Here is a 27,441-nt window from a genome sequence, read left to right as displayed (position 1 = left end):
CAGGCCATTTGCTTCAGTGAATCACTCAGGGAGAGGGAGAGGTTTTGACAGACATTCTGAAGAAACCTTTGGAGATGAACTTGGAAGCCAGCTACTTCCATTTAAGATGTTGTCCCGCTGTAAAACCCCAAGTTTTTTAATGGACACATCTGTTGTTTCAAAGCATTTTCCCTGTGAGGTGTTGGTATATTATCCTCACTACTACATCTAGACCATGAAGTATAGCTCAATGAATAGCTAACTGATGATTACATTTATGAGTAAAGACTACTCATAGCAGACAGCTACTTCCTACAGGTGACAAGCAATCTTTGGCTAGGGCTTCACCTGACTAGTCATTTTGGGACATGATCACAAGGGCTGGAGACTGATGAAATTATCCTGTCCAACATCAAACGCAAAGTGGTTGTAAATCAGCTGAGGCTGTGGCAGGAGTAGAACAACTCATTCTTTATGCAGTAGTGGAAGCTCTTTCACCTAGTAGCTGCATTAAGAATCCTAACAATGTCATTAAGTGACCCCAGGAAGAACTTGGCAAATTTCTGTTATTGACATTTGTATGAATTTAGCATTGATTCAAAGGGGGAAAAAAAATCCTGTGAAGCACAAAGCTGTGTTATTGTAAAGCAATAAAATGGTTTATTGGTGGGGTTGGAGTGTACTGGGACAACACTTGCAAGATACATACATAAAATATGCCTGTTGTAACTCTGTTTGACCTTGTAGAGCCATCTAGGTGCTTAGCTGACATACCATTATAATATCCCAAAGGCTCGCTCCATAAAAAGAAAATCATAAAAGTCTGACCTCTGCAAAATAACCTTTTCTTCCCGCAGAATAAATACCCGTTTTTCAAAACAAATTTAAGTTAGAACGCATGTATCTGCTGCTTCTGATCTGACACAGACATGATGTAAAGAAACACATTTTAGGGAAGAATTTGGATGTCGTATTTAGAGAAGGTCAGATTAATAAATACATCCATAGCTGCCAATATGCTTAGGAGTTAATTTCTGTCACTCCTGCTGCTGCTGCTAGACACAATAAAAACAAACAACAAAAATATTGAAAAAAAGTACTCTATATAACTACAGGGGAAATGAAAATCATCTTGTAGACATAAAATCTTCATTAGAGAAATACATTCTGAGAGAAAAAAAACCACCAACAAGACTATCCGGGGTAGGCAGAAATTCAGTAAAGCCCATTGTTTTGGTCTTTACAAGTACACACCTGCTGCACAAGAACACTGGAGCAGATTTGAAGGAAAAGAAAAATGCATATTTTGATCAGCTGCTTTGTTTGGGAATGAGGATGAAAATTATGTTTGTACATTTATGTATCCTTTATCTCCTTTATCTAATCCCCCAGACTGCTCTCCCCTTCCGTCTCCTACAGTGTAGTGTACCCATCTATTAACAACCAGGCTTCCAAGTAATAAATGTTTCACCTCTGTTAGGTTTTGTCATTGAACGTCACAAAATGCCCTGTTGGAATCATTGTAGAATATTTAGGATACTAGATGTTCAACACAGGTTGCACAAATTTCTAATAAAGTGACTGTGAATTCACTTTAGTAATGCAGACCTGTTCACATAGCAGGGAGTGAGGGGAACATCTGACTCCTTAAGGGCTTTTATTTTGATGAGTGGAATTGCAGGCCTTGTTTCAATATTTATATATAGCTGTGTACAGAATGATTGCTCCATATTTCTGCAGCACATAATGTGTGCATAGCACACCCAATCCATGTACTTTGTATAAAGCTCCATTTCATAACATGCTTCCCAAAGCTCTTTCCTGCCTAATATCCTCTTGCCTCAATTCACAAAATAGAAATCCTGTCTCCCCTGCCCTGCTAGAAAAAAATCCCCTTCTCACCGAGGCTTTCCCAAACTTCTCTAAAGAGTAAAAATACTGAAGAGGGGAAAACAGATTCCCTTCAGGGGAAGACATCAAGGGAAAGAAATAAATGGATGGAACAGCAGTCCTCCAATAAGCCAAAGAAATGTATTTTCCAAGTGCTTTCTTGGATGGCTATTTTTGTGCTCTCTCTCAGCAGCACTCCTTTGGCACTTACACTTTAATTGCCCTGCACTTTGTTTGTGCAAGGTATGCACTGGCTGGCTGCCAGTGTTGGCTGAGATTCATCTTGTCACTACACTGTCTAACAGCAAGTACAGAACAATATCCCAATTAGATCCCTAAATGCTGGAAACATGAGACACCGCTGTTGTGTTGTTCTGGAACTCAGAGGCAGGAAGTTTTGAGGAATAGATTAACCATGCATATGTATTCTGATCTCTTGCACTGTAACAGTAAAAGCTGCAAAAAATATTTTTTTCATATTATAAATCATTCTGCATTAGTGCTTCCAGTGTGGGTTAGAGGGGACTGAGTTTAGTGCCCTCTTATGTAGGTCTGGGTTATTAGGAAATTTATCGTTTTATCTTTCATAAGATCACATATAAAAATCACAATCCCATCACCATTTTTCCTAAAGATTCCTTGATACATTTTTAACAAAGGGGTTTTTTTTACCCTTCACTATAGAAAATTCTAACTGGAAGCCTTGTGGGCTATTTCAAGAGATATGTTTAAAGATCTGCCCCACTAAGTTATTGCTGAAATGCCAAGAGAACTGGGGAACCCTTCACAGTAAAATATAAGAAATTTAGAACATTGGGTGTTGTGAGGAATTTGACTTGGAAAATTTCCTTCCCTTTTTTTTTTTTTAATTTTTAAATTATTTTTATTATTATTTTTATTTTTATTTTTATTTTTTAATGCTGCTATAGGGAATGACTAAATTGTATTAAGCTTTCCAGAGTAGATTCTGATCTTCACTGCTGTATTTTGTCTGTTCCAGTTACCTTTCATTTTTAAAGAAAAATAAAACTTAAAATTCAAAATAATTTACATATCTCACACTTTTGTTGCTAAAACTCACATTTCCACCTTTATTCTCCCATTAAAAATGCGCTGACCTAAACACTTTTGTAAGCCTACTTGAAAAACAAAGTGAATTGGACATCGTGCATCCTTCCTAACTTGCTCATGGTGTCTCAGCAATAGACACTGAAGGGACAACAATAATTTAGCTGTTGGGCCCTACAATTTCCCAGGAGAATTTGGTGCTTGTGAATAGCAAAAGACAAAGTAATTCTCCAGTTTGAGATGCTATGGATGCAGAAAGGAAAGGGACTGAAGCCCCACAGACTTCCTTGGACTTGCTGCTCGGTGTTCCAATTCCCATGTACATCAAGTTGTTTTGCTGCAGAGGATTCGTATATGAGTCCCAGATATCTGAAGGGCAAACAGTTTTCTAGTTCACAACTAATTTTTAAATCTTTCGCATGAGCCCTAAATCTCCTGGACTACATTCACACCTCACTTGTGGAAATCTTGCAGATGTTTTAAGCACTCACGTCATAAGGGGGAATAAGGACTACAAAATCCTGCACATGTGAAGGAGGCTGAGCAAAGCTGATCCAACAGAGCTGTACTGGGATGATATATGAGGCATCTTTCCTCTGAGCAAATTTCTGTGGCTGTGATAGACAAGAGGCCAAGGAATTTCTTTGACTTGGCTGACTTTTATCAACCTAGTACTATTGAACTCCAAAACACAGATGTGCTTACTTCTGCCTTTTCTGTCTGCCAAAATTATTTACAAAGTGAGTGCAATCAGGCTCAGAGGATAAAATGTAAAGGAAAGGCAAAAGTGTTATGCTAGACTAAGGCCAGGAACCTGCTTTTACCACAGTCTGCCTACACAAACGGAGGGAAAAGTCCTCTGCCATCTCATCCCTGTCACACAGCAAGAACACGGAGTATTTGCTCTGCATGAAGCACCTTTTTATTCCTTCTCTCCCTGTGCGAGCTCCAGACAGACAATGGTGGGATAGCTGAGGCCACTTCCTGTGCCATTATATGAAATCTCTGCTTCTAATTCGCCTTCTCTCTTCATTTCCACTCTTCTGCTGCTTGTCCATGTCCAACACAGAGCAGGCAAAAAGGTCTCACCATTTCAGTGCAGATGGTGTTTGGTTTGATATCAAAGTGCGATCCACATTTTGGTGAATACATCCAAAACCCATCGAGAGTATCCCTGCTCCACTGTCAGGGACATCCACAGTGGGGTTTCTGTAAGGCCCTGCTAAACTGGTTTCATGCAATTGTTTTGCAATTCCTATAATTCCTGTGACTCTCCTATAATCACAGACACTTTTTTCCCCTCATTAATAAAATCCCCAGTGCTGCTGCATCCAACTTTCAGACAGTGGAAAAAAAATTGCCTTAAGGGAAGATTTCATTGTAGCATTTATAAGTAAAAGATACTTAAAACCAGCATGAATATTAAAATTAAAGGTTATGTGGCATATATCTTAAATTCTGATAATAGGTAAAAGTGCATGATATCATAGAATATTCACCCACATTAATCTCTGGTTGAGCTCTACATAATGAGTGGGTATGCACAGTCTGTCTATGTGGGCCCCCTAATCTTTAAGGAGATTCAATTGGTTATAATTAAAGGTTTCAACCAAAATACTAAAAAGAAAGATACAAACTGTCTTTTCCCAAAAGACCTAGACTGCAGAGTGTAAACTACTGCTTATTTTGCTGTTTAGTGAAGAAGAAATTGATAGATTTATGATCAATTCAAGTCTTAACTTAAAAATTTGTGATTTGCCCTGTAGCCTATCTTTATTTTTTTCTTGGTTCATAGGCGTAAAATTATATCCTAATATGCTATGTGCAATATTGACCATATTAATGGCTTAAAAATATTAATAGCCATTTAGAGAAGCTTCCTTTGCATGTAGGTTAAGCTATTTAGTTGAGCTTACAATAAAGTTGAAATGTGAGTTACCACGCTGAGCCATTCATTTAATGTGGTAGCCATAAATTTTTGATATCTGTACCTGTCATGATTCCAAGGAATAAAATTTTCCAGTTAGTTGAAAATTATGTCAGCCAAATAAAAAGAGTGGTAATGATCTTATAGCTAAAAAAGGGAACTTTTAAAACTTTTCTTAAGTACAACTTAATTTTTAACAGAATTCTGAAGAGGTTTACCTTGTATGTTTAAAGTAAACAATTAAGTCAAGTGATATCTTAATATTTTATTTAGATTCTTGTAGTATCTTAATACTTTAAAACTTTTTTTTTACTGAATTTGGGTCACAGTTTCCCTACTTTGAGTGAAGAAATGTCTTCATAAAAGACTTATGCTAGCAACAAGGAAAATTATCTAAACTTATAGTATGTGAAGAAGAGTTTGAAAGATTAAAAAAAATTAATAAAATTTAATCCACGAAGATCCAAAACTGGCACTTTAACTACTTGTTAAAATCAAGCCTTCATGTGGAATTATAACTAATCACACAGAGCAAATGAGTAATTTTCATACAAACAAGGTTTGCGTGTACTTGATGTAAAATATATTTACAGCTAAAACTTATTTGAAACTTGTAGCATCTCTGTACTAGCTAGAACAGATATAAAGATTTTTTTTTACTGACTTTTAAATATCATTCCTGTCAGCAATCTGAATTGCTCACTTCAAACCTTTCCTCTTTTTTCTCCCCATAAATTATAGAATCAGACTCAATTAGGTTGGAAAAGACCTCTGAGATTATTGAGTGCAGCCTTTGATCATCAAGACCATCCTTTAAATTAAGGAAATGATAATATATAAATATTAGATAGCAACAGTTTATCGAATTAATAATTATTTTATATAATATATTAATAATTAATTAAATACACAGTATTAACCTAATAAACCATACATTCCAATCAGATCTTGTATTTTCTTGTGATAAGATTATTGAAGAACAATTATGCTAGTTACTGGTCATTTGGCAAATTACTTCAGTAACTAGTATTTCAGTCATAAGAAAGAAATAAAAATATTTAAAGTGTGGATTAATTAGCAGAAGAAAGAGCTTTGCTTTGTGGCAGCACACAGATGATTCTGGCAAAGAGATTTGTGTTGCACAAGGATGGCACCTCATTGCCTGTGGTGTAGAGCTAGCACTCGAGTATTGGGAAGGAGAGATCATAGTTTAGTGACTCAATTACATCTAGGTCTTCCCAGCAGTGACATAAACTTACATAGCTGTTCTCATCTTACACAGTCCTACCCTTGTTTCTGTTCACAAGAAGCAGTTGAAGTTCACAAATGAGTGGCCATAGGTTTACTATTTCATTTCTTTTCAAAGGACTATGTAGACCCTGCATTTCTGCTTCTTTACCTAGCTCAGGAAAAATAAAATGCTTCTGGCATATGTCCAAAGGATAAATATATCAGAGACATGAAGAATCAAATAAAACTCTTGCACTGTGATAAAATTCTGAATTAATAAAGCAGGAATAACCAAGGCTTTCCAAAAGGAGCATAATCTAGGTATCTCGTGTGTGCCCCAGTGATACATTAGTACAAAGGAAGTATGCATAAATCTCTCCAGTTGTCAAACAGTTTTAAAACTTTTGCTGCTGTATTATAAAAATTTCACCATGCACTCTTCTCTAGTTTTCCACAAACCTGACTGCTATGAGCATAATTTTGCCCTTGGTGAAGGCTCCATTACCTAAACAAAACCCAAATCAGCTGCCTGGAGCATGAGTGGATCATTCTTGAGGATCTTATAGAAATCTAGGTGGTGATATTCACTGAGATATGTGAGATGGTATTGCTCCTTCCTACCTCGATTAATCTCAGCTTGCAAAAAAAGGTCACACTTCAGCCCTCCTCCTTATTGCTCTTCCCCCCTCTTCCTTCTTACTTAAAGAAAAAATGTAGTTTCATTTTATTAATGAACTTAGAAAAGTTCTTAGAGAAGTACAATTGAGGTTAATGCAGCTCAAGAAGAGATTCCCCACTTCTTCTGGGGAAATACACATTTTGCCTCCTTCCTGCACATACCAACTGACTGAGTTGCTTCTATCTAGAGATTCTCTATGTACTGCCATGACATCGGGTTTATGCTCCTCTCCTCTCCTCTCCTCTCCTCTCCTCTCCTCTCCTCTCCTCTCCTCTCCTCTCCTCTCCTCTCCTCTCCTCTCCTCTCCTCTCCTCTCCTCTCCTCTCCTCTCCTCTCCTCTCCTCTCCTCTCCTCTCCTCTCCTCTCCTCTCCTCTCCTCTCCTCTCCTCTCCTCTCCTCTCCTCTCCTCTCCTCTCCTCTCCTCTCCTCTCCTCTCCTCTCCTCTCCTCTCCTCTCCTCTCCTCTCCTCTCCTCTCCTCTCCTCTCCTCTCCTCTCCTCTCCTCTCCTCTCCTCTCCTCTCTCCATAAATGAAAACCTCAAGAGTTTATTCTTATGCAGAGGGTGGAGAAAGGAGAAAAAAAGAGGTGTAGTGCAGGAGGGAGGAAGGAGGCGAGGCGAGGGAATAAAAGTAGTGTTAGTCTTTGCATCTGTGGTCTGTAAGTTAACTCTTTTTTCATGATTCCTGAAAGCTTACATTCTGCAAAGTTTTTAATTTTTTTTTATAACAGTGCCCAGAACAGTAAACCCAGTGAATGAGAGAAAAAAATCAGTTGTGTGTGATAATAAATGGATTTCTGCCAATGACAGGTCATGATACAGAAAAAAATTCTCTGATGACCCTCTTTCCTCTGCTCTCATTTATCTCTTACTGGTGACCACTGATAGATTTCTGCTGTATGATTTATTGCAGAAAAACACCACCTAGAAATGGGCTTTTGATAAAATTGTTCAAGGATTCCTGGACAATAAATCCTAATCTTTACATGCATGCTGCAAGATGTTTCACCTTTCTTATGCTATAAATAATATATGCCAAATGTGATAATAAATCCATACATCTAAGCTCTATCTGTGTGGTTTAAGAAACAAAATTACAATATGTAAGCCTGATATTAATAGCAGCTATATAATGCCAGGAATATTGATGGCAATATTTGTTTATTTGTGATCCAAATTTCCAGTGTTGTGTTGTACTGCAATTTCATTGCTTTTATCAGCCTGGATGGTTATCTTCCGTAAGGAAATCTGTGATAAACACAACAGGCACTAGCTGGCTTGAATCAACAAAGATGCTTCTGTAGCTCTGCCAGGAACCTCAGCTGAAATTTTCAAACATAGTCTATGCAAAGATCTCTCTTCATAATTAATCATCTACAGTAGGAAGTGTCTGATAGCATCTGTCACCTCCCTGTGACCCTACAACAGTTACAGTGGGGTTAAATGTGCACAAGCTCAGCATTTAAAGCTCCTTACAAACTACAGGCTCAAGGTCAGGATCTGGCTTAATTTTACTCCACAGTGGGAATGAAGTATAACTTCTGTCTAGAGCATATATGCTGTGGTATTTGGTTTAAGCCTAAAGACTCACTTTAATTATTGAGTCCTGAACAAGCTATAAAATATCACAAGCATCTTTCCCAGAAAAAGCAAGCAAGCCCTTACCTAGGATATGAAAACAGGCAAATGAACTCTTTGCAGTCAGAGCTGATCATTTGGGATTTTGGAAAAAAGAAATTATGTCAGAAAAATAAGAATAATGATGATTGTAAGAGACAGGAGGCTAAAAATTGTATGAGAAGAGTGAATGACAGAAAAAAATATTAATGAAACATACTTCTCTAAGCTTTTGTTTCTGTAGAAACAAAACATTGTTTTTCCTATTTTTAGACAAAGGATGCAGCCAATTTTGACTTTTTTAAAATTTTATTTTATAATTTGAGCATTGCAATACTTGGCTGCTTTTTTTATTTGCTGCCTAAGTGAAATAAAATATCTGCCATGCACCTGTGAGAGATTGTTACTGCAGTCTCTTCCACATTTGTAGAGGATTTTCTCTTAACATCTGTGAAAGAGGAATGTATTCTATGCAGGAAACCTACAGGGCTAAACTGGACACTGAAACTTAAGCAATGGTAATACCAAAATACTGAAGCAAAAAAGAGTGGAGAAATATGCAACCAAAAAAAAAAAATCCTTTAATTGGAAGGGGCCAATCCCACGTAAACAGCGTGTTTGATTTCAGCTGTGTCCTCTGATCTATACTGAAGGTCAAAGAAGGAAATGCCACAGAAGTTATGATTATGTGAAATGAAGTGAGAAACAATGATTTGGCGTAATAAATACCTCCTGCAACTAGAGAATGTTCTGCTCACTGAAATTGTCTCCCAGGTGTCTGCCTGTCTCCAGGACACATGGATAATCCCAGGCTAAAATGACAGCGAGGCATGTTGTTTTCAGAAATATATGACTAATGTTGGTTTATATGAAAGAAAACTCACCTCACAGCTCTAAAATACAGCAAAAACATCTCCTTTCTTTTTTGCATGAGTCAAAACATCAACTTTCCACCTTCAATTCTAGGATTTTTCAGTCAGCCATAAAAACCTTTGTGATTTTCTTGATAAATTCCTCTGTCCTCTGATGCAAGACAGACTAAACTACTCCTGTACTTGAACCATGTCCTAGAGGGCACTTATTTCTCTACAGGCAACAACTCTGACAATTCTGAGAGGAAAATCTTCTGACAAAGCATTGTAGGCCATCAACCCTTTGCTGTCATGCTACTGCACGTGCAGTTTGTGAAACTATTGAGCTCAATTTATTGTTTTTACAAATGGACCATATTCATTCTGGGTTCAGATCTGTTTCTCAGATCAGGTATTCTGCCCTCCCCCATGTCAGTGAGAACAGCACATCCTTCATCAGTGTCCCTCAGTTTATCCAACTCACTTCTCTGCAGCAACTGTGGCCTGAAATATCTGCAAGTGTGTTTCCAGGAGTGTTAGCAGATCCCATATCCATATTGAAGCTATAAGGCCATGTCCACTTCACCCTCCCCAAGGAGCTGAGCTCACCTTGATGTATTTTAATCTCCATGGATAATAGGGAGCTATTTACTTATGTAAGGTACAGACAGTTTTGAACCTGCTCATAGTAATGCTGGTGAACTTGCAAGAGCATTAGAATTACTGTAGTCACTTTATTCTCCTTTGGCCATTTGTCTTATTTATGTAGAAAAGCTTTTAAAATATTATTTAAAAAAATATGGATTGAAAATGTTTAGAAACTAAAATAACCCAAAAGTTAAGTTGGAGCAAAACTGTGGACTCCAAAATTCCTGGGAAATGTCTGTTTTCCCTGAAAGATGGGCAATTTGTTTTTGGAAAATTGAAAACTGGAATATGTGAAAATAGCCTAGTGTTCAAAATTTCTTTTTTTTTTTTCCCCTCTTTTTGGTTTTTGTCTGGAAAGTGAGGGTTTAATTGGTTTTGGGTTTTTTGTTTGATTTTTTTTTAGAAAATCCAGAAATAGCTGGATGTTTATCTACTACTGTGTATGTTTTTTACAAATTGTGTAACATTGCCATATATTATTATTAATTCTTGCAACAGAAATTTCGTTAAGATTTTCAGCCAGATTGCATGACAAATTAATCAAAGAATGCAGTTTAAAACTTGAGTACTAAATATATCAGTAGAAAATTTATCCAAAGAATTTCTTCAGTTTCAGTGATCAGTTCCATTGACAGTTACTAATAAATCGTACACCCACACAGGCATAAGCTCATCAGAAGTAAATACTACCTTGTATAGCCACTGTAATTTTTATTAAAATACACTGTGATTAATGTAATTAATAATTAAACCTGGAAAACATATCTTTCCTTCTCTTTATGAGATTAGGCTACCACACGAATTTTATTTAAGATAATTTTGTCTGAAAAGTGGAGATTACCTTTCAAAGACAGTGAAACTGAACAGAACCAACTGTTTGAAAAATGAATTTGTTCTCCATTCTACAGGCAAAAGAAAAGCGATGCAAGACAGCAAAGAAAAGTAAAGAGCAGAAGGAAAAAAAACCCCTCTCCTCTCAGTGTCTGGTTCAAGCCCTGGCTCAGGTACATATGAGATAATTTATGGGAGCATAACGATGTGCACCAGGAATCTCAGGCTCACCCTGCCGCATGACTGAGCGAGTTTCTATAAAGGACCTGGAAAGCTGGCGCCACAGCAAACGAAGAAAATGAGTTTAATCACTTTACAAGCTTTCTGCTTGTGATCTTTCTGGCTATATCTGAATGAAATGTAGGAAGAAAATAGTCACAAAAAGGTATGCTGAATGCCTCAGTAGTTGATGATTGTTGAGACGTGGGAGGAAGGAGGGGAATACCTCCTAATATACCTAAGGGGATGTCAGGCAAGTGAAAACAAGGATGTTTTACAGCAGCACACTGGGAGTCGGGGGCTCACAATGAGAAGGATGTGAAAGCAGCTAGAGGTCTGTCCCCTAGAAGGGGTTAAGGGCCTGATAAATGGATAAGTAGTGGAGTTTGCAGCTTCCAAAGAGAGGTATTCACAGGACAAAAAGATCTACCTGGCTGCAGAAACAATATTTCTAAATAATATTCTTCCCCAACCACACTGGAACTGTACCTATGGATCTACAAAGCAGCAATGTTTGAGAACACTTCCAGCAAGATCTGCTTCAGTGTTATGTAGCAAGACTGCAGCTCTGTGCTCTGAAACAGCTTTACAGATATAACCATGCAGTGATTCACATCAGGTCAGGGTGAATCAGAAGGGTGAGAAATCTTAGGGTTAGAAGGGAGTTATAAAGGCAAAGAATATTATTTTGAAAAATAATTCAAGATATTAATTTGGATTTTTTTTATTATGGTTTTGAAAAAAAGCCATCATTTCAGAAAGGTATTGGAAGCAGACATAAACAGAAAAGTAATTAGATTCTTCTTTGTTTTTCTTTCTCCTACAGAGCTTAAAATTTAGAGAACAAATTTTTATAACAACCAATGTGTGTGTACCTTAATGAGTGGAGACATTACATCAACCTGATTTTATTTTTTAACTTCTTGACACTGCATTCTTTGGCCTGTTAGGACAAACGTGCTCTCAGAGGGTAATTCATGTTAAGGCATTCAGAATCCAGAAATGGCTTTCCAGAAGCTTGCAGACTAGAAGATTCCTCATCACCTAACAAGTCTGAGAAGGTTGTATCAGATTCAAGGTCAGTAATGACTAACAAGAAGCAATGCTTTATTCTTCCCAGAATATTAGAAAGGCTACCTTCACCATTTTCCCTGTTCATTGCTACTTCTTTCAAGTGACCAAAATATTTTGTTGAAGCAAATACTAGAAAAATATTTTAAATAAAAATAAATAAGAATTAAAAAGGACAGAAAGGCTACTCAATTGCAACTTCTTTATTGTCACAAGGTTAAGGCACTAAGGAGGATTTTTTGTCAACATCCACGGAAGAACAGATTGCTGCATTGCTTCTGACACTTCAGTCTACACTGCATTGCACTGGCATTGATGGACACACTAAGACAGGGAGGAAACAGAGAGGCAGAACTAAATGTCTTAACAAGGTATTCTGGCATCTTTTGTGGTGGAAATACCTCTGTGGATAGCAGTGTCGTGAGGAACATCTAGTGCTACTGGCTATATTCACAAAAGCACTTACACTAAAGTCGACAGGCTGAATTTATGGCTGGCATAACCCCAGCATAATTAGGAACTAAAATTATTGAGTAAACATCTCAGAGCTAAGACCTAGATTTCTAGGTATGATGTGGGGGGAAAAAACCTAACATTTGCCACTGGTTTTATTGAGACTTTGGATGTCATTTCTTTCATGTCTTTATGTAGTCGAGTATATAAATCTGCCTACATATCATTCAGTACAGCTTCTGAGGATCATCTGTATCCTATATATTGCTAGGCCAGGGAATCCTATCCCACTTGGAACACAACGCTTTGGTAGACTCAGGCATCCCTGGAACCTCACCCAAGGGCTTATTTTTCTAAGAGCTCAGCCAGAGGAGGCATTTTGTTGCCAAAGAAAGCATCAGCAGAAAAGGTGCCTGTCCTCAGGGGCTCGTAGTGACAGTGATCTGAACATTCAAACAGACTCATGGAGTCACTTCCCTCTAGCACAGACCCCTTCATAACACCTGACTCAGAAACTCACCTGGCATTTGATTATTTCAAAACCTAGTGGATGAGGTCATGCCAGGTCCAGATTTCTGTCATCAGTTTTCAAATCAACAATGTTTGTCTTCTGGACTCAATGATTAAAACACTGTTTAAAAAGTGTCCAGAGGGAGTGGTGTGAACAGTGAGAAAGAGCAAACCAGAAGAGAGATGAGTCAAACCTTGAGTAGACAGCAGATCTCTCATTGTTCTTTGATGCTCTGGAGATTTAAGTATGCCTTATTTTTTTTCCCAGTATTTTATCATCAGAACTGCAAGTCTTAGAAACTCAAGTATACTGAAACACATTTGGATTTTAACGATTTTGGAACGCAACATGAGCACATTTGTGAAAAAATTTAAAGTAATTGTCATTGATGAAAACAGCAAATTGGATAAAAGTGAAGTTTTATTTTTGTATTTGAAAGGTTTTTATGGGATATTATTATGAATATCTGACCAGGCTAGAATATATACTTTAGATTTCCCACTTACATAAAAAAATGAAAAAATAACTCACAAGGAATATCACTTTATGCATTTGCCAGGATTGAGAAAGACTAAATTACCACAGTCTCAAATATATAATCCAAAGGTTGTAATAGAAAGAAGGAAGGAAGGAAGGAAGGAAGGAAGGAAGGAAGGAAGGAAGGAAGGAAGGAAGGAAGGAAGGAAGGAAGGAAGGAAGGAAGGAAGGAAGGAAGGAAGGAAGGAAGGAAGGAAGGAAGGAAGGAAGGAAGGAAGGAAGGAAGGAAGGAAGGAAGGAAGGAAGGGAAAGAAAGAAAGAAAGAAAGAAAGAAAGAAAGAAAGAAAGAAAGAAAGAAAGAAAGAAAGAAAGAAAGAAAGAAAGAAAGAAAGAAAGAAAGAAAGAAAGAAAGAAAGAAAGAGAAAGAAAGAAAGAAAGAAAGAAAGAAAGAAAGAAAGAAAGAAAGAAAGAAAGAAAGAAAGAAAGAAAGAAAGAAAGAAAGAAAGAAAGAAAGAAAGAAAGAAAGAAAGAAAAGAAATAATTTTTCTGTGCTCAGGTTATACAGAAGGGAGTTAGAAGGCAGTTTATCCTTAACAGCTTCCCATGTCTCCATCTCTTTTAATGTTTCTTTTCTCAATAGCCCTGTAGCGTCTCACTTCCCTCTTCTTCACATCTGTCTTCCAATTTTATGCAGTTTACAACAGATGTGCCTAGCTGACCAAATCAGAATCCCTATCATCCTCTGTCATGGCTTTTTCATCGTGTTCATGAGTGTCTCCTGTTAAACCCACATGTTAATTGTTTAGTCACTGCTCTTACACATCCCTGCCTCTCCTGAACACTACATAGCAAGTCCTCTTTTCCATCTCTGAATTACACTTGAAAATGGTAAAGTTTTTCCCTTTTCTGAAAAATCCCCTAAAAATTGATGGAGCAAAAGCCCATTCTATGCCATGGAACACAAGGACACTACTTGTGATAGACAGTTCCTCTCCTCAGATGCTGAGGGGATATTCTGTGGAGGTTTCCTTGTGGGATTTTCTCGTACAGCTCCATGGACAGCAGCCCTAAGCTGATGCTGGAGTCAAGATGAGACAAGGTGGGTTAGCTTTGGGTTATAGACATTTCGTGCTCTGACCTCACATCTGCTGTCATGTGGGAAAACAACAAACTGCCTTTCAAAACTCAGGGATGTCAACATCTTCCTTTTGCTGTCAGAAAAACATGGGAAAAGAAAGAAGACATAGCAATCCACTAAATGACATACTTAAAATATCTTGCTAATGTTCTGGTTCTTGCTGTCAGCATCTGATTTAAGAAGAAAGATTTTTGTTTATTCCAGGTTGGCAGTGAGGGTAAGATTCTGCCTGATAGCAGCAATCTGATAGGTCCTCGGTCCATCCTCGAGGTGTGCACTTGTACATATCTATAAGCAGCCTTGCAAGAAAATCTGTTAAAAAAATTATCGTGCAGGATACTGGTAAATGACTTAAACAGGAGGTACAATTTTTTAATATGATACCATTATGCTATAAGCTTTGTTGCAAAAATTAGGATTTGTACCATTTTTTCAGATCATGACTGACTTTTTCACCTCTGGTCTGTAGTGTAGTTCAGTGATTCAGTCTAAGTACACAAAAAGGTAACTAAAAATACAGCAAGGCTTGACTAATAATCGATTTGCAGACTTCTAAGAGCTGTCATGACTTGTCAGTCTTAGAAGAGAAGGTAAAAATTAGTTTTCCACCACTAAACAGAGTCACAAATAGCATTGGTTTCCTTGGAGACTTAGCAGCAGTTCTCAAAACACTGTACTTGCAGGAAAGGAGTGACTTGTAAAGATACATTCCCTGTTCAAACTTTAATTAATCTCTTCTCTTTATAATGTCCACACACATCAGCTCTGTGTATTAGGTATTTACCTTATTAAACCCTCCTCTCAAGTTGTCTTTCATGGTGTATATATATAATGTATAGTGCAAATATGTTACTTGCAAAGATTTTTTTTCCTGTATTGCTTACAACGTGCAAAAATCGTAATCCTACAGAAAATTATGCTTTTACATAAAATACATATTTTCAATAATTGTCTGCAGTGATAAAAGTAGCTATTGGTTCAGCATTTCTAAGATTCCTGACGTAAAGATAACATTGCAATTGAAAAGAGCACTATTGCCTCCTAAGTAAACATCATGAGAATAAAACCTTGAATTCTCCAATGAGGACAGAGGTGACAAAAAGGCAACACAAATTGACAGCAGGAAAGTTCTGTCTCATCCTTATTCAAGGTGAACTGTTTGCAGGCTGGTAAGCCAGACATGAGTTTTTGTCGTGTTTGTTAGGGTGTGAATGCTGTCTTGCCCTCAAACACTGCTCTGTCTCCTGCTCCACATGGTATCAGGGAGTTTGATTATGTTATCTACCACCATTTCACTTTTACCTACTTTCCATACCAGAGACAGAGTTGGAAACCACAATATAAGTGATTCCACAGTTCCTAAAGAGAATGTTAATATTTGTTATTAAAAAGTGTTTAGGCATATCATTGTTTGTTTACCCATAGTTATTTGTTCACCATATATAAGAAAAGTGTAACATTATCTATAGGTGAGCATATTCATAGTTAAAGGAGTGAACAGTGTGATACTAAAAATATTTCAATTGCTATGCCTAATTATACATGAAAAAGTAATCACTGCAAAGTGTCTTCAAGAACTTAAGTACAAATAAGAAATACAAATAAGAAATTTCTACTTGGTAATAAATTGCTTTCTTGACATCATAACTGAAATAATTCATTTTCCATACACTGGGCATCAGAAATTTTTCAGAATGGCAAAAAGCGTTTTTGAACAAGGTGGCATAATTAAATGGAGGGCTGATTAAAGTTTTATGAGCACACCACTAATCACTCAAAAGTTCTGATATTTCAGCATTGGAATTACACATTTAGAAGTCACTATATAGTCAAAGAAAATATTTCATATGCAAAAGACAAGATCATCTAATGAATGGCCTAGAAAAGAGAAAACAGACCTTGATATTAGTGGGAATTGAGCTCCTCGTTTTATGACAATTAAGCAGTGTACAACATAATACCCTTGATTTGTTCTGCTGTGGTTCTCACAGTCTATGTTGTGTACAGTCCCACATCTATATTGTGCACAAATCATTTCAGGCTTAGACTTTCAACACTATATGAGAGACTCTGTGTTCATCCCATAAGAAATCTTAGCTTGAGTCATCAGCAGACATCACATCCATTCAAATATTTCATTAAGATTTCAACAATGTTATCACTCATACTTTTAGACCGTTGTATTTCTGCTTAAGTATCAAGCACATATATTTGCATATTTCTGTTTTGTGGCTGTACATGCACTTTCTCTTTTCAACACCTTTGGCTTTGTCTGCTGCCTTTCCCTTGCCATGGGGCACAAGATTCTAAATACAGCCCTTGCTTACTGGTTGATTTGAGCATCTGTCTAATCCTGTGGTGCCATTTGTCTCTGATCCTCATCAAACCTATATCTAAGCCATCAGAATACTGACTTCCAATCTCAGCGTGGACAGCAGTGGGCCTGAACAGGAATGTCTAATCTAGGTTGCCATGAGTTTGCAAGTATTGTTCACATTCAAATCACTAGAGCTGAACCTGCCCCAACAGTTTTCTTTAAGGGGCAGATCCTAAACAAAACCATTCTGCTTTTCAGGTCCAGTCCTAATGAAGCCAGCTCACCAGCTCAGCTCCCAGATGGTCAAAGATTATCATCTTAGATGATAACCCACTTCACTGATTCTCTTTGTTGATTTTCCAGGAGTAAGACCTGCTGCTCTATGCTTCATTTCTTTCATTTACACAAAATGTAACTCTAAATAAAAGATGTCACCTCTGCCCTAAATATTTATTATCTGTTATACTTAGGTGTAAAATTCTTGTCTTAAATCAAGTGGTTTCAGTAACTCATAGAACAGGCACCTCTTGAATTGCCTCACACAGAAGCCACGTAAGTGTCTTTTGAAGTGAATGATGGCTATGGATGCACAAAGCCCTGCAGTGTTACACACGAAGAGAAGGTGGAAGGTGGCTCCAGCTGGGAATAAGCCTGCCTCCTGCCACAGTGAGCAAAATATCTCATATTGACCAGAGAAGCACTGAAATATCATTGTGCCTGGGGTTTCTAAACCCCTCATGGGCCATAATTTTCCATAGCATTTCAGTATATCCTGTTTTACTTTTTTTTTTTAAATTTTTGTACCATTTCTGCTCTCTAAGATATATGTATATATACAGCAGAGTTCACTTTGCTGTACTTTGGGCATGCACCTCTGGTAATGGGAGTCACACAGATGTTTCAATAGCTAAATATATTTCTTGTGTTTTATTAATTCAAGGAATCATTGTTGATTCAGGGGCACACTTCCACCTTGATAGCCTGCAATTATAATAGTCTTTAGATGTTTTAAAATACTTCATATTTGGGAATCTAATGTTTTGATATTTTATTTTAATCTTAGACCTGCTAATTTTAAGGACCTTCTTTGGGGTAGAACATAATTTTCTGAATTTTTAAGTCAAAATTTCCATGTTATTTAGACTATCATTTATATTTGTGTACACAAAGCTAGAGTTCTTATTTTTTTTTATTATATATTCTTTACATTATAAATGCATGGAGGACCTTTAATTATAGAAGACACAATCAGGGAGATACAAAATATTTTGTGTGTTTTCTGTCTGTTCCCACTAATTGACAAGGGTTGACAAGTCAGTGAAAAGGCAATTTTTCCCTTTCAGTTTTTTAATTCCTACTGAGCTGAATATTTATAGAGTCAGTATTTCACTCCTGAGTACTTAATGTGAAAGTTTACTTCAAACTTTGGCCAGAGGCTCACTATGTTTTATCTCAATGTATGGGTTTCTGAGACTGGCAGAAGGCTGGCATTATACTGGTTAATATACCAAACATTTTTGAAGTGGTCTCAGTGGCAATGCTACAGGGCTTATGTGAAAAACTCCCTATTTATGGAAATGTGTAGAATAAAGGGAAAAGGGAAGCAGATGGAGAGATTGGTAAGTCAAGACCTATGGCTTCAACGTGTTTACATTATTCCCTGCAGATAATACTTGAATAGCAAAATCATAGGTCTCTATGTTGTTTTTTTTCTGGGAGATGAACTATTGTCTACTTATTCACAGCAGACAGTGGTTGTGATTTGAAACACATAGATCATTCCCATTAATTACTGAGTTTTAAACTGCCTAACCTTTACTAAGTACTCCTGTGGTGCCTTTATAAGGCTGTGTGATGGAAAAAATAGTCACATATTCCTGCCGATTTTGCCACAATACAAAAACTTTTTCCTAATTCCAAATGCATTACACCAGTTACACTCACAGCACCTTAAAAATACAGATTCCTAATTGCATTACGGAGACAGAGGGTGAAAAAAGTTAGAAGACAAGTAGACAGCCATGTGCTCCCCTTGTTCTGTTCTTTATACCAGCATTCTTCTTTTTCTGACATAATAAGACAACCCTTGCAATTTAGATACCAGTTGCAGAACAAGCATGCATTCATGGCCTTTTATTCTGCACAAGTACAAGTTAGAAACTGGCCAGTAAAACCAGAGACAGAACACAAAACAGAATTCACACTGTAACTGTGATTGTGACTGAAATCCAAGCATCTCAGTTTGTGTTGCTAGAAATGATGAGAGATAGAGGAAGAAAATGGAATAGCATTAGAGTAACTTTCATACCAGAACAGCTCATCAGTTGAGCATCATTTAAGAAATAAGTTTTAAGAAATCGTTCAGGTTTCAAGAGAGAGCATATTACTTGAAGTTTTTATTTGATGGGGAAAACAACATGGAGAACGACTGTTTAAGAGGAGGACACGGAATTTTGAGGAAAGCCAAGAGTCACCAAGAGTAATGCAGGTACAATCACAGGATGGGTCAGGCAAGACACCTCCATGATGGCAGACAAGTATTGCTATCATTAACTGAGTTAGGTTTGGTGCACTGGGTATGGCAGCTTGTATGGAATGGGTCGAACTGAAAACATGCATATGAGCTCTTACACCAACACAGCAGAACATCTCTTGAGAATTATACAGCCTGGTTCCCTGCCCACACACAGGGTTAGTGGTGTCCTGGACACATATGCTCACACATCCAAACATGCATAAACAAGAAAAAGACATTTTACAGTCACAAAAGCTTATCTCAAGACTAAAGGAATTAAGCATCTATGCAATTTTGATGCCTTTGAAAATCATTTGGTCCTTTAGAGTCTGAATAAATTTGAAAAAAAGTGAGCTGTAATTCCTAGGATGCCATTAATAGACTTGTAACACTCACAGAGGGGGAGAAAAAATTAGGAAATTACCTAACCTATTCCACTACCTGGGAAATCCATTTAAACCAAACTGTTTCTAAATAGACTTAATTGATAGAGATTCCAGCATTTTTCTCAGAGAATTACTACACGATTTAATACATCTAACTAATGTACTCTGATTTCTACCTTGGGGTTTAAAAAATTCTTGCATGCTAGTAGTCTTCTCCTTAATTTTTATATCCATACAACCAGTGCAATAGTTGAATATTTTAGTGTTGCAAGGTTTCTTCTGACCGGGCCTGTATTTACACATACTATAAAAGCACCTTAAGACACTTCAATAAACTTAATATTTCACTTCACACAACTCATACATGCAAATAAAGAGAAGTGATTTATATCAGTTTCTGCATAGCATGACTTGGCTAATTAAAGTACACATTTTCTTATTACATTTTTTGCACTCCATTACTGTAATGCAGGAAGCATCAAGCAGCGAGAGCAAATGAGCATGGGAAGGAGTATATGACATATTTGAATTCTTTCTGTAGGTGCTGTGGTATTTTGTCTAATAGAAGACAACACATTACTCTGAAATAGGTCTAAGAGAGATCCAATACTTAAAATACGTTGATGGGCACCTAATGCCTTTGAATTGCAAGGATTGTTTTGGGAAAGCATGTACACTTGTAGTATGCATCTTAATGAAAGCATGTCCAAACCTATTTTATGCCAATAGAAAAATTTCACAGCAATAATACAGCACATGTTTGCACTTATCTAATGTTAACCAAATTATGTAATGGTTAGAAATCCTTACTTTTAAGCTCTACAGTCACAGTTTATATGTTAAAACTTAGAGATTTCTTTTTTAAAAAATATAACATGTTAAAAAACTAGCCTTTTAATGGCCTTTTTATTATTATTTCATTGACATGAAGAGAAAAAAAATTATTCCAAAACTAGGATTTTCAGATGAATTCTTCTTATTTACTTTTTACAGGCTTCAAAACTGTCACCTGACACTAAGGGGATGAAGACATCCTGTAAATTTCAACATACCATATTAAAATAAATGTATCTTTGATAAGTTTCAGGTATTTCATTCATAAAATGATGAATTTAAATATTTGATAGTTTATTTAAGTCATTGGTGGTCTGAAATTTGTAACACCTATGTTTTCTCAACTGTGTATTATAGGTTCTTTCTTAAGGTTTCTAAAAATGATTGGTTTATATTTAGAGTTTTTTTCAGTAACTCAGAAATATTTAGCACTACTGATCTGTAAATAAATGATCTCACAGAATCATGAAATATTCAAGTGGAAAATAAAGGTTAAAATTCCTTTGAGTTACCTAAAATTGAAATAAACTTTCCAAGGATCATTCCAGTGCCCTCTTCATTTAAGACAATTTCAGGCAACTTTCATGCTCATCCAAACAATAAGGGGACACTCAGATTATATGAAATATTCATGTGTTATGCCAAAACACAGTGACCAAATGTAGTGGTAATTTCTTTTAACATACAGTTTTAAAAAGGACAAAGTAAATAGATTATAAATGAGAAGCAGAAAGAATGGTTAGGACAAGAGGATAATAATCCATTGCCTTAAAAAATATGTAGCATTGGTACTTACTAATCTCTTGGGTTCCATCCCTAGTCATGACATTAGGCACGTTCTGTGTGTCCATCCCATACAGCTAGAGCAGCATACAAAAATATTGCACAGCTGTTTCTTTGCTGACAATGCTTAATGAAAATGGAAAATGATGAACATTTTGCTATCTATTTTGGTCTGTTTAGATTCTGGCTATATCAGTCTGAACTTATCCAGATACCCATGGTTCCCACCCTCTCAGAGAAATTAGGTGATCTGCTTAAAATGTAATTTTTATTTTTTTTTTTTTTTAAGAGGGAAGTGTCAAGAGTAACTAAGCACCTCAAATTCCTCAAGCAGTTCAAACACTCTGGTTCAAGAGGAACAGGAAGGGATTGACTACCAGAATCAAGGCCAGCCATCACTGTGGCTTAGGCATGAGAGATCCTAAAATCTTAAAACAGCTCATTCATCAGCAATACAAATTTTACTGAAATGTATATTTAGCGGACCTAGGTGAAACATTTTCTTCTTAATCTATGTTTCTAGGTAGGAAAAACCCTTATTCTTTAAGCAGACCTTTCCTATCAAGCCCACATGATTAATGAAAGACATGAACACCCCATAGAAAATAAAACAGCAATATTAAAATGCATCCTATACATTGTGAGCCAAAAGGGTAGGTCTTCAGCACATGAAAATTTACAGTAATTTTTCATTGCTAGTTTGTACATGGCGGTAAAATCTCTGCCATCTGATTACTAATAAAAAAAAAAGGAACGAAGTCCAGGATCTCATTCAAGGGCATTCAAAAAAATGCCCAATGCATCCACATTGCCTCCAAAAATATGTTCCCCTTTTTAAAATGGTGGTATTGCATTTAACCAGCTTTGCCAGTTTTGCATACCATTAAAATAAGGATTATGAAATCTTATTTAAAATAACTGCATGCAGGAAGAAGGAAATAAACTACGATAATTTAATCTTCTTTCCTAAATGTTAACAGCAGTATAAAAATGGATGCTCTCATCCTTGTAATCAGTTGCATGGTGCACAAGGGCAGCAGTCTCTGGTGCCTCATCTGTGAACTAATCTTTCATTTCATAGCAGATCTTTCCATATCAAACAACACAAATGACTTAATTTGCATGACAGGATTTGTAACGGGGCAAATCTAGTGTCAAAGTCGATTAAAGATTACACCGGAGAACTATCATAATCAGTACTCTAATGAGCCTAAATAGTACATGTAAAGTCTCCCCTTTTTGCCATTCCAGTCATGTATAAAAGGGAATGTGTTTCTTTTCATCGGTGAGCCAGTCCTTTGGTTTGCACATTACGCCCTACGTTGAGCTAAAGTCATGTCAGTCTGGTTTCAGAGGGAGAGAAAGGGAAATAATAAAGCAAACATCACTTCACAAATGACATTGCTTGGTATAAGCCAACGTTTGAAGCCCTTAATTCTTCTAATCTGCAAAATAGTCAATGCTAATGGGTTTTTGCCTTTGTGAAAGCTGATGCATAGAAAGAAAAACTTTAATGAGCTGCCTGGGTTGTATGCTTACAGATACCTGTCAAATGTCTGTCATCTTAGCTATCGTTGAGGCATTATAAAGAAAGTAAGAAGGAAGGAACGACAGTATTTGTACAAGCATTTTCATGCTAAAATGGCACAATTTTCTTCCTGTCATAATTTCATTGTATCTGAAAGTCAGAAAAGCTTAACCCTTTCAATAGCACATCCTGCAGAGCATATCACACATAATGTTTGAACTGGCAGCTTTAGAAATAGCATCATAGTTTTGTAAACAGCATCTTCTCTTATTTTTTTTTCATAAAACTGATTTATCTATATCTTAAAAAATGTGTCAACAAATTATTGGAATCAGTTGCTGCACTTCAAGGAGATTAAGAGTTTACCAAATGTACCAAACCCTTAGTGCGAGAGTCTGTCATCACAATAATTCCCGCCTGAGTTCTTAATTTCATACCCCTTTCGTCTCTATGCTGACAATATGAATAGCCAAGAGGTCAACAAACTCCCTTATTCTTACTTTCTTCTTGAATAAAACAAATGGGAATTTGAATGCAACTTACTAGAAACACACCTGCTAACTCGTATTCTAAGTTGTATCTATGTCAAGCCAGTCTTGCTTTTGGATGTTTATACTCAGTGTGAAAAATTGTCTATGAACTGAAATCATGCATTCAGAAGTCTTAGCCCAAGTGAACCTATTTACCTATTTTTGTTTCCAAATTTATTGTCCATCCTCACTGTTTTCAAAGAATTCAGGCATCCAGAGCATGGACATTTCAGTGCAGACCTGTGTTTCCACCAGTCCAAGTGACGACCTTTAGCGTGAAGATGAGCACATTCTCTAAATGTTGATATTGACCTTTGGGAGTCAAAAAAAAAGACACTTAGGTACATGGTGAAATCTGTTCGTGCACAGAGCTGTTTGTTGACTCAGGGCCTTCATTTGGGCAGAGGACACACAGAATGTGCAGAGAAGGGGTTTTGTGTTCGAGGGACACCTGCCGAGCCCAGCAGAAAGCATGACTAAGGGTTGTGGTGGCAGGTGCTCTGCTCTGCTGCCTGCCTCTGAGGAAGTCACTCACATTCAGTGTTTCAGTACCACAATGTAAAGCACAATAAATGTTCTGAGCGGTCGCTCATGAGTGTTTGGAAGCCTCATTTATTCCTGCCTGCAAGTCATTTTGGTGATATTTTTGCTTATTCTATCAAGCTGTCAGTGTCGGTACTTCAGGGAGGCATTTCTGTTATTGTTCTGTTATGTCTCTGTTGTTGTTTCTACCTGTACTTGTCAATCCTCATTCTGGGGTCTGCAACACTGTGTCAAGGTGTACTAAGGCATGACACACTTGAGTGCATCTTAAATATTCTTAAAAGCCCTCAGGCTCTGGCTCATACGCTTCCATTGAGCCATTACAATCCAAATAAAAGAACTTTAATGAGTGTATTGCATCTGTATTGCTTACAAAGGACTCACTGGGAGCTCACTGACAGTATCTTTCATGCTTCTGCTGCAGGTGAGGATTTCAATGGAATGGTGTTTTTCCCTTGCTCTTTTTTTCCCCTTCAAATAAACTCACGTAGAGAAGAAAAAAAAACAAAAAAACAACCAACCATAAGGCAAAATGATTTACGTGGCTTGAAAAATTTGAGATTAAACAAACAAAACTAAGGAATGATAATTACAGCTGAACTTTTTCACCCAAACTGCACTGGATAAAATATGTGCTGATGTCTCCCAAGACCTGCATATCTTGTCTAGAAGCATAATGGGAACAGGGAATTAGTAAATTTAGAGCAAAACAGCTGCACCACCAGCAAACTTGCTATTCTTTTACTTAAGCTATAGCTTGCAACATACCTAGCAACTCCCAATATTTAATGTAATTGAGTGAAAGCAATTCCCATACCAAAAGAGCAGAAAAAAAAAAAAAATAGAAAGGATGCTGCCATAGTAGGTGAAAGGAGAGGAGGTTTTCGCATAGAATTGGTCAATCTAATATGTTTTTTGCAATATTATGCTACTTTGTTTAATTTTGAGACTTTTCAGATAGGAGAGGAATCCTCTGTCAGAAGGGAAATACAGCTCCCTCTAAGGTCCCTTTAAAACCACAGCATCCTGCCAAACTATCCCAAAGCGAGGAGGGGCAGGGGTGACAGAAAGGTCCTAGCGTTTTCCCAGAGGTGATTGTTTCAACCCATCAAGGCGTTTCCTCCCGACTTTTTTTGAGAGCCGGAATTTTTTTTTTTCCCGGTGTGTGCCCGGCACAGGGCACAGGGCACAGGGCACAGGGCACAGGGCACAGGGCACAGGCAGCAGAGGAGCGCAGCCCCAAAGCAGACCCTGCCTTCCAGCGCATCCCCTGCCACGGGGGGACGAGGGCTCCTTCCACACGCCAGCCGCGGTGCCGTGCCAAACACACCTACATCGAGGGGAAACATGCACTTATTAATCACTCTCTATTTAAACCCGAGCGTGCTGAACACGGAGCGATCCCTCCTGCCTGGAGTGCTGGGTTCCGCCATCCGGAGAGCTGGACTCCGAGGGGTTAGAGTACAAACGTAAATAACATACATTAGCCGCGCATGTTTAGCTCGGACTTGGATTTCATCCACTTTCAGATATGAATTATTCATCCCCCATCTCCCTCCAATTGTTCTTTTAATTCATATCGCAGTTGTTAAAAGGTTAGAAGCCACGTTACTGAATAATCCTTTACTGTTTCCCCGTGGCAATTTGCGCCCAATTTTTGCAGATTTCAAGGCTCGGCTGTCCCCGCCGCAGAGTTCATTTTTATTGCAATTCCCGGCTAGCCTTTTCCCCCCGAACACTACCTCTCTGACCTAGCTGCTGTACCTCTGATCCCATGCACCCCAGAAGCTGTCACAAGTCTCCCTCCTTCCCAGGAGTTGAACACACAATAGAGAATAGGCCCTGGCTGTGAGGTTCAGCAGCCATTAACCCCTACCAGCTGTTCCTGCAGGGAGCCTTCTGTGGCTGAATGTCCTTTCTCTGCGGAGGCCCTCATTTCCACTAATCTAACTATTGTTGGGTAGGAATGCTGACAGGAGAAAAGAAATTTTTCTTGTGTCCATGCAAGTGTGTGTATCCATGTGTAAGTGAAGGAAGAGTGAAGGCTAATTTCTATAGTAGGCATGAAAGGAAGGATTGGGAAAAAAAACTAGTTAAAATGTGTTTACTTGCTTAAAAGGCTCAGTCAATTTAAATAATTTCAGTAGTATGCTCTATTTTGGGGGGATGGGAAGAAGGAGGAAGCAAGTTGCTATTATCATTTTATGCAAAAGCCGTTGAGAGATTCCCCTGCATTTCCTAAATAGTTCTTAAAATGTGAAAAGAAATAGGACAAATATATATGTACCAGCTGCAGATGAACAGAAATGCATAGCAACAAAATCTAATATTTTTTAAACCCTGGACCTGAGAATCCAAACATTTTTCTTTATTTCACATTGATTATCCATTTTCAGTAGACTGATGATCCAGATTGTCTTGAAATATCAGGTTTATTAGATTTTATTAGAAAATTCAGGATTTTGTACTAATAGTCTCAAAAAGAAAAAAATAATAAATTTAGAGGGAAAAACCCATTTCTAAAAAATTATCAACATTTTCAGATAACCAAACTGAAGTTCTCACGATGTCATCTCTCACAATGACATCATCACTAATCAGAATTTAAACTTGCACTTTAAAATATATTTATGCAATGACATAACATCCTAAATCACAAATTAGTGTTAATGTTGCTTTTCTTTTTGAACCACGCAGGTGAATGAAATCACAAAAATGCAACTAGCAAGAAAGAAAACTATTTTATTTGCTAGAGAACCACATGCCATTTTAAGTTTCAATCTTTTTCTTTAAAAAGATTGATAAGAGAAAGTGTTTTGAAACGTAGTGCTCCATTTTATCATCTGATAAAGTTCAGCAAAATACAACAGTTGGTCTAGTTCAAATCAAATTAGAAATAATTCATGTAGAAATATATTTTCTGGGCAATTAGACTGTATCGTAGCAGGGCAAATGTCTGATATAATAAAGCTCTACTTTGCATCTGTTCCTGTGTCTAGACGGCTGCAATTACTAGTCCCTACAACAGCAGCGGCAAGAAAAGCACTGCTTACAGGTTATAGCTATTAAAATGGAACATTTTCTTTCTTTGCCCCCTTTTATTACCTAAATCATTTGATTGTTACAAAATTTAATTTAATTTAATGAAGTTGCACTTTCCTCGTCTTCAATATAAACACAAACACAAATAAACAAACAGCAGAGAATTCAGCTCATTGTTTCTCCCTAACATTAGCTGCCACGCAGGGATACTGGTCTCATTGAAGTTAAATATGTGCAAATAATGCTTACTCAGAACCCAAATGGCTGAAATGGCTCTGTGGGTTAAGAGAGGACCAAAGCCCCACGACTGTCAGTTTGGCACCCTTCAAAGGCACTGTAAGAACCCCACACAGCATAGTAGACAAAGCATATCCTT

Source organism: Sturnus vulgaris, chromosome 1 (assembly GCF_052056855.1).
Source record: "Sturnus vulgaris isolate bStuVul1 chromosome 1, bStuVul1.hap1, whole genome shotgun sequence".
Classification (NCBI taxonomy): domain Eukaryota; kingdom Metazoa; phylum Chordata; class Aves; order Passeriformes; family Sturnidae; genus Sturnus; species Sturnus vulgaris.
This window is presented reverse-complemented; position numbering follows the sequence as displayed.